Source organism: Triticum aestivum, chromosome 4D (genome assembly GCF_018294505.1).
Source record: "Triticum aestivum cultivar Chinese Spring chromosome 4D, IWGSC CS RefSeq v2.1, whole genome shotgun sequence".
Classification (NCBI taxonomy): Eukaryota; Viridiplantae; Streptophyta; class Magnoliopsida; order Poales; family Poaceae; genus Triticum; species Triticum aestivum.
In genome coordinates this window covers 456,262,252-456,275,616 of record NC_057805.1, presented here as the reverse complement: position 1 = coordinate 456,275,616, position 13,365 = coordinate 456,262,252, and positions in this window count along the sequence as shown.

The window sequence follows — 13,365 nt, the reverse complement described above, 5'->3', positions numbered from 1 at the left end:
CCCGCCGCCTTCGCTGCTAGTGTCAATCTTTGGCACGCCCGCCTCGGCCATCTCAACTCCACCGTTATGTGTCAGATTCTTCAGAGTTTTTCTTTCTCATGTAATAAGGTTGACGACCACTCTTGTGAGGCTTGCCGTCTTGGCAAGCACGTTCGTCTTCCCTTTAGCGAGTCTACAAACATTTCCACTTTTCCGTTTCAGTTATTGCATAGTGATGTTTGGACGTCCCCGGTTGCGAGCAACACGGGTTACTTATACTATTTGGTGATATTGGATGATTTCTCTCATTATGTGTGGACATTTCCTCTCCGTCGCAAGTCCGACGCTCTTGCCACACTCACCGCCTTTTATTCATATGTCACCACACAGTTCGGTCGTCCTATTCTTGCCTTGCAAACTGACAACGGAAAGGAGTTTGACAATGTCGCCGTCCGCAATCTTCTTGCGTCGCACGGCACCATCTTTCGCCTCACTTGCCCCTACACGTCACAGCAGAATGGTCGCGCCGAGCGTGTCATTCGCACTCTTAATGACTGTGTCCGCACGTTGCTCTTCCACTCCTACGTGCCTCCCCGGTTCTGGCCGGACGCGCTCGCGACCGCCAGCCTCCTCATAAACATTCGCCCGTGTCGTCCACACTGGAACTACACTCCTCACCAGCTCCTGTTCGGTGCGGTTCCATCTTATGATGGTCTTCGCATTTTCGTGTGTCTCTGTTATCCTAGCACCGCGTCCACTGCACCTCACAAATTCGCTCCCAGGTCGCTTCCTTGCATCTTCCTTGGTTATCCTCCCAACACCAAAGGTTACCGGTGCTATGATCCAGTGTCCCACTGCGTTTTCACCTCGCGACACGTGTACTTTGACGAGCTGGTGTTCCCGTTTCAGCAGGTACCGTCACCCTCGGCGTCCTCCGTGACGCAGTTCACCCCTGCCTCCACCTCCGGTGAACCGCCCCGCCATGCACCGGTCTTGGCCCTGCCCGCGCTCCCGGTGCCGGCGGCCCCTGTCGTCGCGGCCCCCGCTACCGCGGCTCCTGGCGCCTCCTCGGCCGCCCCTCGTCCGCCCCTGGCGCCGCGGCCCCGCCGGCTGTTGGGGAACGTAGTAATTTCAAAAAAATTCCTACGCACACGCAAGATCATGGTGATGCATAGCAACTAGAGGGGAGAGTGTTGTCTACGTACCCTCGTAGACCGTAAGCGGAAGCGTTATATCAACACGGTTGATGTAGTCGTACGTCTTCACGATCCGGCCGATCCAAGTACCGAAAGCACGGCACCTCCGAGTTCTGCACACGTTCGGCTCGGTGACGTCCTCGCCTTCTCGATCCAGCAAGAGGGGCGAGGTAGTAGATGAGTTCCGGCAGCACAACGGCGTGGTGACGGTGTTGGTGAAGAACAATCTTCGCAGGGCTTCGCCTAAGCACTACGAAAACTATGACGGAGGATAAACTAGAGGAGACGGGGTTGCCGGCACACGGCTTGGTGTTTCTTGATCTGTCTTTGGTGCTAGCCATGCCCCTCTATTTATATGTTGACCCCTGGGGTCGAAACTTGGAGCAAAAGCCTCCTCAAAGTCGGTTTTGCCCGAAAGGCAAGAGTCCCACTCGGACTCCAGGACCAAACGCCACAATCCTTGGCATCTGGCCCAGACGCCATGGGCCTCGGCGTCTGGCCCAGGGCCAGACGCCAGGGTCTCCGGTGTTTGGCCCCCTGGCCTCCGCAAAACTCCTTTTGCACCGACTTATAGCCCCGTGGGCCTAACCCCTTGGCCTAACCATATCATCCAATATATGAATCTTTACCTCCGGACCATTCCGGAGCTCCTCGTCATGTCCGTGATCTCATCTGGGACTCCGAACAACATTCGGTCACCAACATACATAACTCATAGTACTATATCGTCAACGAACGTTTAAGCGTGCGGACCCTACAGGTTCGAGAACTATGTAGACATGTTCGAGACACCTCTTTGGTCAATAACCAATAGCGGAACCTGGATGCCCATATTGGCTCCTACATATTCTACGAAGATCTTTATCGGTCAGACCGCATAACAACATACGTTGTTCCCTTTGTCATCGGTATGTTACTTGCCCGAGATTCAATCGTCGGTATCTCAATACCTAGTTCAATCTCATTACCGGCAAGTCTCTTTACTCTTCCATAATACATCATCCCGCAACTAACTCATTAGTTACAATGCTTGCAAGGCTTATAGTGGTGTGCATTACCAAGTGGGCCCAAAGATACCTCTCCGACAATCGGAGTGACAAATCCTAATCTCGAAATATGCCAACCCAACAAGTACCTTTGGAGACACCTGTAGAGCACCTTTATAATCACCCAGTTACGTTGTGACGTTTGGTAGCACACAAAGTGTTCCTCCGGTAAACGGGAGTTCCATAATCTCATAGTCATAGGAACATGTATAAGTCATGAAGAAACCAATAGCAGAATACTAAACGATCAAGTGCTAAGCTAACGAAATGGGTCAAGTCAATCACATCATTCTCCTAATGATGTGATCCCGTTAATCAAATGACAACTCATGTCTATGGTTAGGAAACTCAACCATCTTTGATCAACGAGCTAGTCAAGTAGAGGCATACTAGTGACACTATGTTTGTCTATGTATTCACACATGTATTATGTTTCCAGTTAATACAATTCTAGCATGAATAATAAACATGTTGGAAATATGCCCTAGAGGCAATAATAAATTGGTTATTATTATATTTACTTGTTCATGATAATCGTTTATTATCCATGCTAAAATTGTATTGATAGGAAACTCAGATACATGTGTGGATACATAGACAACACCATGTCCCTAGTAAGCCTCTAGTTGACTAGCTCGTTGATCAATAGATGGTTACGGTTTCCTAACCATGGACATTGGATGTCGTTGATAACGGGATCACATCATTAGGAGAATGATGTGATGGACAAGACCCAATCCTAAGCATAGCACAAGATCGTGTGGTTCGTTTTGCTAGAGCTTTTCTAATGTCAAGTATCATTTCCTTAGACCATGAGATTGTGCAACTCCCGGATACCGTAGGAATGCTTTGGGTGTACCAAACGTCACAACGTAACTGGGTGGCTATAAAGGTGCACTACAGGTATCTCCGAAAGTGTCTGTTGGGTTGGCACAAATCGAGACTGGGATTTGTCACTCCGTGTAAACGGAGAGGTTTCTCTGGGCCCACTCGGTAGGACATCATCATAATGTGCACAATGTGACCAAGGAGTTGATCACGGGATGATGTGTTACGGAATGAGTAAAGAGACTTGCCGGTAACGAGATTGAACAAGGTATCGGGATACCGACGATCGAATCTCGGGCAAGTACCATACCGATAGACAAAGGGAATTGTACACGGGATTGATTGAATCCTGACATCATGGTTCATCCGATGAGATCATCGAGGAGCATGTGGGAGCCAACATGGGTATCCAGATCCCGCTGTTGGTTATTGACCGGAGAGTCGTCTCGGTCATGTCTACCTGTCTCCCGAACCCGTAGGGTCTACACACTTAAGGTTCGGTGACGCTAGGGTTATAGAGATATTAGTATGCGGTAACCCGAAAGTTGTTCGGAGTCCCGGATGAGATCCCGGACGTCACGAGGAGTTCCGGAATGGTCCGGAGGTAAAGATTTAATATGGGAAGTCTTATTTTGGTCGCCGGAAAAGTTTCGCACTTTATCGGTATTGTACCGGGAGTGCCGAAAGGGGTCCGGGGGTCCACCAAGGGGGTCCACCAGCCCCGGGGGGGCACATGGGCTGTAGGGGGTGCGCCTTGTCCTATATGGGCCAAGGGCACCAGCCCCAAGAGGCCCATGCGCCAAGAGATAAGGAAAAGGAAGAGTCCTAAAGGGGGAAGGCACCTCCGAGGTGCCTTGGGGGGGAAGGACTCCTCCCTGGCCGCACCCTTCCTTGGAGCAAGGGCCAAGGCTGCGCCCCCCCTCTCCCTTGGCCCTATATATAGTGGGGGGGAAGGGAGGGCAGCAATACACAAGCCCTGGCGCCTCCCTCTCCCTCCCGTGACACATCTCCCTCCTCCCGCAGCGCTTGGCGAAGCCCTGTTGGAATCCCGCTACTTCCACCACCACGCCGTCGTGCTGCTGGATCTCCATTAACCTCTCCTTCCCCCTTGCTGGATCAAGAAGGAGGAGACGTCGCTGCTCCGTATGTGTGTTGAACGCGGAGGTGCCGTCCGTTCGGCGCTAGGATCATCGGTGATTTGGATCACGACGAGTACGACTCCATCAACCCCGTTCTCTTGAACGCTTCCGCTCGCGATCTACAAGGGTATGTAGATGCACTCCCCTTCCCCTCGTTGCTAGATTACTCCATAGATTGATCTTGGTGATGCGTAGAAAATTTTGAATTTCTGCTACGTTCCCCAACAGTGGCATCATGAGCTAGGTCTATGCGTAGTTTCTATGCACGAGTAGAACACAAAGTAGTTGTGGGCGTCGATGTTGTCAATTTACTTACCGTTACTAGTCTTATCTTGATTCGGCGGCATCGTGGGATGAAGCGGCCCGGACCGACCTTACACGTACACTTACGTGAGACAGGTTCCACCGACTGACATGCACTAGTTGCATAAGGTGGCTAGCGGGTGTCTGTCTCTCCCACTTTAGTCGGATCGGATTCGATGAAAAGGGTCCTTATGAAGGGTAAATAGAAATTGGCATATCACGTTGTGGTCTTACGTAGGTAAGAAACGTTCTTGCTAGAAACCTATACAAGCCACGTAAAAACTTGCAACAACAATTAGAGGACGTCTAACTTGTTTTTGCAGCATGTGCCTTGTGATGTGATATGGCCAGAAGATGTGATGAATGATATATGTGATGTATGAGATTGATCATATTCTTGTAATAGGAATCACGACTTGCATGTCGATGAGTATGACAACCGGCAGGAGCCATAGGAATTGTCTTTATTTTTTGTATGACCTGCGTGTCATTGAATAACGCCATGTAAATCACTTTACTTTATTGCTAAGCGCGTTAGCCATAGAAGTAGAAGTAATCGTCGGCGTGACAACTTCATGAAGACACAATGATGGAGATCATGGTGTCATGCCGGTGACAAAGATGATCATGGTGCCCCGAAGATGGAGATCAAAGGAGCAAAATGATATTGGCCATATCATGTCACTATTTGATTGCATGTGATGTTTATCATGTTATGCATCTTATTTGCTTAGAACGACGGTAGTAAGTAAGATGATCCCTCACTAAAATTTCAAGAGACGTGTTTCCCCTAACTGTGCACCGTTGCGAAGGTTCGTTGTTTCGAAGCACCACGTGATGATCGGGTGTGATAGATTCTAACGTTCGAATACAACGGGTGTTGACGAGCCTAGCATGTACAGACATGGCCTCGGAACACATGCAAAACACTTAGGTTGACTTGACGAGCCTAGCATGTACATACATGGCCTCGGAACACAAGAGACCGAAAGGTCGAGCATGAGTCGTATAGAAGATACGATCAACATGGAGATGTTCACCGATGATGACTAGTCCGTCTCACGTGATGATCGGACACGGCCTAGTTTGACTCGGATCATGTATCACTTAGATGACTAGAGGGATGTCTATCTGAGTGGGAGTTCAATAATCAGATGAACTTCATTATCATGAACATAGTCAAAAGGTCTTTGCAAATTATGTCATACGCTTTAGTTCTACTATTTAAGATATGTTCCTAGAGAAAATTTAGTTGAAAGTTGGTAGTAGCAATTATGCGGACTGGGTCCGTAAAATGAGGATTGTCCTCATTGCTACACAGAAGGCTTATGTCCTTAATGCACCGCTCGGTGTGCTGAACCTCAGCGTCGTCTGTAGATGTTGCGGAACATCTGACATAGACGTTTTGATGACTACGTGATAGTTCAGTGAGTAATGCTAACGGTTTAGAATTGTGGCACCAAAGACGGTTTTTGAAACGTCGCAGAACATATGAGATGTTCCGAAGACTGAAATTGGGATTTCGGACTAGTGCCCACGTCAAGAGGTATGAGACCTCTGACAAGTTTCTTAAGCCTGCAAACTAAGGGAGAAAAGCTCAATCGTTGAGCATGTGCTCAGATTGTCTGAGTACCACAATCGCTTGAATCGAGTGGGAGTTAATCTCCCAGATGAGATAGTTCTCCATAGTCACTGCCACCAAGCTAGTAGAGCTTCGTGATGAACTATAACATATCAGGGATAGTTATGATGATCCTTGAGCCATTCGCGATGTTTGACACCGCGAAAGTAGAAATCAAGAAGGAGCATCAATTGTTGATGGTTAGTAAAACCACTAGTTTCTAGAAGGGCAAGGGCAAAAGGGATACTTCATGAAACAGCAAATCGTTTGCTGCTCTAGTGAAGAATCCCAAGGTTGAACCCAAACCCGAGACTAAGTGCTTCTGTAATGAGGGGAACGGTCACTGAAGCAGTACTACCCTAGATATTTGGTAGATGAGAAGGCAGGCAAGGTCGACAGAAGTATATTGGATATACATTATATGAATGTGTACTTTACTAGTACTCCTAGCAGCACCAGGGTATTGGATACCGGTTCGGTTGCTAAGTGTTAGTAACTCGAAATAAAACTGCGGAATAAACGGAGACTAGCTAAAGGTGAGATGACGATATGTGTTGGAAGTGTTTCCAAGGTTGATGTGATCAAGCATCGCATGCTCCCTCTACCATCGAGATTTGGTGTTTGCGTTGAGCATGATTGGATTATGTTTATCGCAATACGGTTATTCATTTAAGGAGAATAATGATTACTCTGTTTATTTGAATAATACCTTCAATGGTCTTGCACCTAAAATGAATCTCGATCGTAGTGATACACATGTTCATGCCAAAAGTAATGATAGTACCACATACTTGTGGCACTGCTATTTGAGTCATATTGGGATAAAACGCATGAAGAAGCTCCATGTAGATGGATCTTTGGACACCTTCGCCCCGGTTGTCAAACCGGGTACGATTCGCGCTGTTCTCCAGCTCAATGTTTCTCGCGCCTGGTCTGTTCACCAGCTCGACGTGTCCAATGCTTTCCTGCATGGCCACCTCGACGAGCAGGTGTTCTGTCAGCAGCCTACTGGTTTCATCGACACCGACCAGCCGGACCACGTGTGCTTGCTCTCCCATTCTCTCTACGGGTTGAAGCAGGCACCTCGGGCCTGGTACCAGCGGATCGCGGCCTTCCTTCAGCAACAGGGGTTCCGGTCCACACGGTCCGATGCCTCCCTGTTTGTTTATCACCAGGGCACCGCCACCGTGTACCACCTACTCTACGTCGACGACATCATCCTGAATGCGTCCTCGCCAGCGCTGATTCAGCAGATCACAGCTCGCCTCGGCTCCGAGTTTGCCCTCAAGGAATTGGGGGATCTCCACTACTTCCTCGGCATCAAGGTTGTTCGCCGGGCCACTGGCTTCTTCCTGCATCAGCAGAAGTGTGTCTACGAGCTTCTGGAGAGAGCCGGCATGCTTAACTGCAAGCCCGCTCCTACGCCTGTCGACATGAAGGCTAAGGTGTCCGCCGTCGAGGGTTCTCCGGCGTCTGACGCTCCCTTCTACCGCTCCATCATCGGTGCTCTTCAGTACCTCACGCTGACGCGTCTGGACATTCAGTATGCTGTCCAGCAGGTGTGCCTTCACATGCACGCTCCCTGTGACACTCATTGGGCTCTGGTGAAACGTATTCTCCGATACATACGTGGCACCACAGCTATGGGTCTCACCCTGACAGCATCACCTGACACCAGCCTGGTCGCCTACTCCGACACCGATTGGGCTGGGTGTCCCGACACTCGACGCTCCACTTCCGGCTACTGTGTCTACCTCGGGCCTTCTCTGATTTCGTAGTCGTCTAAACGACAACCCAGGGTCTCACGATCGAGCGCCGAGGCTGAGTACAGGGCTGTGGCCAACGCCGTCACGGAGTGCTCTTGGCTACGACAGCTACTTCAGGAGTTGCTATGTGAGGTTACCAAGGCGACGCTTGTCTACTGTGACAACGTCTCCGCGGTGTACCTCGCTGCCAACCCTGTCCATCACCGACGGACGAAGCATATTGAGCTCGACATTCACTTCGTCAGGGAGCACGTCGCACTCGGTCGTGTTCGAGTTCTACATGTGCCCATCGATCAGTAGTTCGCCGATGTTATGACGAAGGGACTACCCACCTCGACATGCGAGGGTTTTCGGTCCAGTCTCTGCGTCACCGGCGACGCTTCAACTGCCGGGGGGGGGGGTGTTGAACATGTGTACATGTACGTAGGTCTGGGTTTCGTATGCAGTACCTGTAGTGCGGCATGCTTTACAGCTTAGAACCGGGTCTCCAAAAGCGTTTTGAGAAACATGGAGCATATGAGATGTTCGAAGAGCTGAAAATGGTTTTCCAAGCTCATGCCCGGGTCGAGAGATATGAAGTCTCCGACAAGTTCTTCAGCTGTAAAATGGAGGAAAATAGTTCTGTTAGTGAGCACATACTCAGAATGTCTGGGTTACACAACCGCTTGTCTCAGCTGGGAGTTAATCTCGCGGATGACGCGGTCATTGACAGAATCCTTCAGTCGCTTCCACCAAGCTACAAGAGCTTTGTGATGAACTTCAATATGCAGGGGATGGAAAAGACCATTCCCGAGGTATATTCAATGCTGAAATCAGCGGAGGTGGAGATCAAAAAGGAACATCAAGTGTTGATGGTGAATAAAACCACTAAGTTCAAGAAAGGCGAGGGCAAGAAGAACTTCAAGAAGGACGGCAAGGGAGTTGCCGCACCCGGTAAGCCAGTTGCCGGGAAGAAGTCGAAGAATGGACCCAAGCCTGAGACTGAGTGCTTTTATTGCAAGGGAAGTGGTCACTGGAAGCGGAACTGCCCCAAATACTTAGCGGACAAGAAGGCCGGCAACACCAAAGGTATATGTGATATACATGTAATTGATGTGTACCTTACCAGTACTCGTAGTAGCTCCTGGGTATTTGATACCGGTGCGGTTGCTCATATTTGTAACTCAAAACAGGAACTGCGGAATAAGCGGAGACTGGCAAAGGACGAGGTGACGATGCGCGTCGGGAATGGTTCCAAGGTCGATGTGATCGCCGTCGGCATGCTGCCTCTACATTTACCTACGGGATTAGTTTTAAACCTCAATAATTGTTATTTAGTGCCAGCTTTGAGCATGAACATTGTATCTGGATCTCGTTTAATTCGAGATGGCTACTCATTTAAATCCGAGAATAATGGTTGTTCTATTTATATGAGAGATATGTTTTATGGTCATGCCCCGCTGGTCAATGGTTTATTCTTGATGAATCTCGAACGTGATGTTACGCATATTCATAGTGTGAATACCAAAAGATGTAAAGTTGATAACGATAGTCCCACATACTTATGGCACTGCCGCCTTGGTCACATTGGTGTCAAGCGCATGAAAAAGCTCCAGGCAGATGGACTTTTGGAGTCTCTTGATTACGAATCATTTGACACGTGTGAACCATGCCTCATGGGTAAGATGACCAAGACTCCGTTCTCCGGAACAATGGAGCGAGCAACCAACTTATTGGAAATCATACATACCGATGTGTGCGGTCCAATGAGTGTTGAGGCTCGCGGAGGATATCGCTATGTTCTCACTCTCACTGATGACTTAAGTAGATATGGGTATGTCTACCTAATGAAACACAAGTCTGAAATCTTTGAAAAGTTTAAGGAATTTCAGAGTGAGGTTGAGAATCAATGTGACAGGAAAATAAAATTCTTACGATCAGATCGTGGTGGAGAATATTTAAGTCACGAATTTGGTGCGCACTTAAGGAAATGTGGAATCGTTTCACAACTCACGCCGCCTGGAACACCTCAGTGAAACGGTGTGTCCGAACGTCGTAATCGCACTCTATTGGATATGGTGCGATCTATGATGTCTCTTACCGATCTACCGCTCTCATTTTGGGCTATGCTTTAGAGACTGCCGCATTCACTTTAAATAGGGCTCCGTCAAAATCCGTTGAGACGACACCGTATGAATTATGGTTTGGGAAGAAACCTAAGCTGTCGTTTCTAAAAGTTTGGGGATGCGATGCTTATGTCAAGAAACTTCAACCTGAAAAGCTCGAACCCAAGTCGGAAAAATGCGTCTTCATAGGATACCCTAAGGAAACCATTGGGTATACCTTCTACCTCAGATCCGAAGGCAAGATCTTTGTTGCCAAGAACGGGTCCTTTCTGGAGAAAGAGTTTCTCTCGAAAGAATTAAGTGGGAGGAAAGTGGAACTTGATGAGGTGATAGTCACCCCTTCCGAACCGGAAAGTAGCGCAGCACGGGAAGATATTCCTGTGGTGCCTACACCGACTGGGGAGGAAGTTAATGATGATGATCATGAAGCTTCGGATCAAGTTACTGCTGAACTTCGTAGGTCCACAAGGACACGTTCCGCACCAGAGTGGTACGACAACCCAGTCCTGGAAATCATGTTGTTAGACAACGGTGAACCTTCGAACTATGAAGAAGCGATGGCGGGCCCGGATTCCGACAAAATGGCTAGAAGCCATGAAATCCGAGATAGGATCCATGTATGAAAACAAAGTATGGACTTTGACTGACTTGCCCGATGATCGGCGAGCCATAGAAAATAAATGGATCTTTAAGAAGAAGACAGACGCGGATGGTAATGTGACCATCTATAAGGCTCGACTTGTCGCTAAGGGTTATCGACAAGTTCAAGGGGTTGACTACGATGAGACTTTCTCACCCGTAGCGAAGCTGAAGTCCGTCCGAGCCATGTTAGCAATTGCCGCATACTATGATTATGAGATATGGCAGATGGACGTCAAAACGGCATTCCTTAACGGCTTCCTTAAGGAAGAATTGTATATGATGCAGCCGGAAGGTTTTGTCGATCCTAAGAATGCTAACAAAGTATGCAAGCTCCAGCGCTCAATCTATGGGCTGATGCAAGCATCTCGGAGTTGGAACATTCGCTTTGATGAGATGATCAAAGCGTTTAGGTTTACACAGACTTATGGAGAAGCCTGTGTTTACAAGAAAGTGAGTGGGAGCTCTGTAGCATTTCTCTTATTGTATGTGGATGACATACTATTGATGGGAAATGATATAGAATTCTTGGAAAGTATAAAGGCCTATTTGAAGAAGTGTTTTTCAATGAAGGACCTTGGAGAAGCTGCTTATATATTGGGCATCAAGATCTATAGAGATAGATCAAGACGCCTCATTGGTCTTTCACAGAGTACGTACCTTGACAAGATATTAAAGAAGTTCAATATGGATCGGTCCAAGAAGGGGTTCTTGCCTGTATTGCAAGGTGTGCAATTGAGCACGGTCAATGCCCGACCACGGCAGAAGATAGAGAAAAGATGAGTGTCATCCCCTATGCCTCGGCCATAGGGTCTATTATGTATGCCATGCTGTGTACCAGACCTGATGTAAACCTTGCCGTAAGTTTGGTAGGAAGGTACCAAGGTAATCCCGGCATGGAACACTGGACAGCGGTCAAGAATATCCTGAAGTACCTGAAGAGGACTAAGGATATGTTTCTCGTTTATGGAGGTGACGAAGAGCTCGTCGTAAAGGGTTACGTCGATGCTAGCTTCGACACAGATCTGGATGACTCGAAGTCACAAACCGGATACGTGTATATTTTGAATGGAGGAGCAGTAAGCTGGTGCAGTTGCAAGCAAAGCGTCGTGGCGGGATCTACATGTGAACCGGAGTACATGGCGGCCTCAGAGGCAGCACAGGAAGCAGTCTGGATGAAGGAGTTCATTACCGACCTAGGGGTGATTCCCAATGCGTCGGGCCCGATGACTCTCTTCTGTGACAACACTGGAGCTATTGCCCTTGCCAAGGAGCCCAGATTTCACAGGAAGACCAGGCATATCAAGCGTCGCTTCAACTCCATTCGTGAAAGTGTTCAAAATGGAGACATAGATATTTGTAAAGTACATACGGACCTGAATGTAGCAGATCCGTTGACTAAACCTCTCCCTAGAGCAAAACATGATCAACACCAGGACTCTATGGGTGTTCGATTCATCACAATGTAACTAGATTATTGACTCTAGTGCAAGTGGGAGACTGTTGGAAATATGCCCTAGAGGCAATAATAAATGGTTATTATTATATTTCTTTGTTCATGATAATTGTCTATTGTTCATGCTATAATTGTGTTATCCGGAAATCGTAATACATGTGTGAATACATAGACCACAACGTGTCCCTAGTAAGCCTCTAGTTGACTAGCTCGTTGATCAACAGATAGTCATGGTTTCCTGACTATGGACATTGGATGTCATTGATAACGGGATCACATCATTAGGAGAATGATGTGATGGACAAGACCCAATCCTAAGCATAGCTCAAAGATCGTGTAGTTCGTTTTCTAGAGCTTTTCCAATGTCAAGTATCTTTTCCTTAGACCATGAGATCGTGCAACTCCCGGATACCGTAGGAGTGCTTTGGGTGTGCCAAACGTCACAACGTAACTGGGTGACTATAAAGGTACACTACGGGTATCTCCGAAAGTGTCTGTTGGGTTGGCACGGATCGAGACTGGGATTTGTCACTCCGTATGACGGAGAGGTATCTCTGGGCCCACTCGGTAATGCATCATCATAATGAGCTCAATGTGACTAAGGAGTTAGCCACGGGATCATGCATTACGGTACGAGTAAAGAGACTTGCCGGTAACGAGATTGAACAAGGTATTGGGATACCGACGATCGAATCTCGGGCAAGTAACATACCGATTGACAAAGGGAATTGTATACGGGATTGATTGAATCCTCGACATCGTGGTTCATCCGATGAGATCATCGTGGAACATGTGGGAGCCAACATGGGTATCCAGACCCCGCTGTTGGTTATTGACCGAAGAGGCGTCTCGGTCATGTCTGCATGTCTCCCGAACCCGTAGGGTCTACACACTTAAGGTTCGGTGACGCTAGGGTTGTAGAGATATGAGTATGCGGAAACCCGAAAGTTGTTCGGAGTTCCGGATGAGATCCCGAACGTCACGAGGAGTTCCGGAATGGTCCGGAGGTGAAGAATTATATATGGGAAGTCCAGTTTCGGCCACCGGGAAAGTTTCGGGGGTTATCGGTATTGTACCGGGACCACCGGAAGGGTCCCGGGGGTCCACCGGGTGGGGCCACCTATCCCGGAGGGCCCCATGGGCTGAAGTGGGAAGGGAACCAGCCCTTAGTGGGCTGGGGCACCCCCCATGGGCCTCCCCCCTGCGCCTAGGGTTGGAAACCCTAGGGTGGGGGGGCGCCCCACTTGACTTGGGGGGTAAGTTACCCCCCTTGGCCGCCGCCCCCCC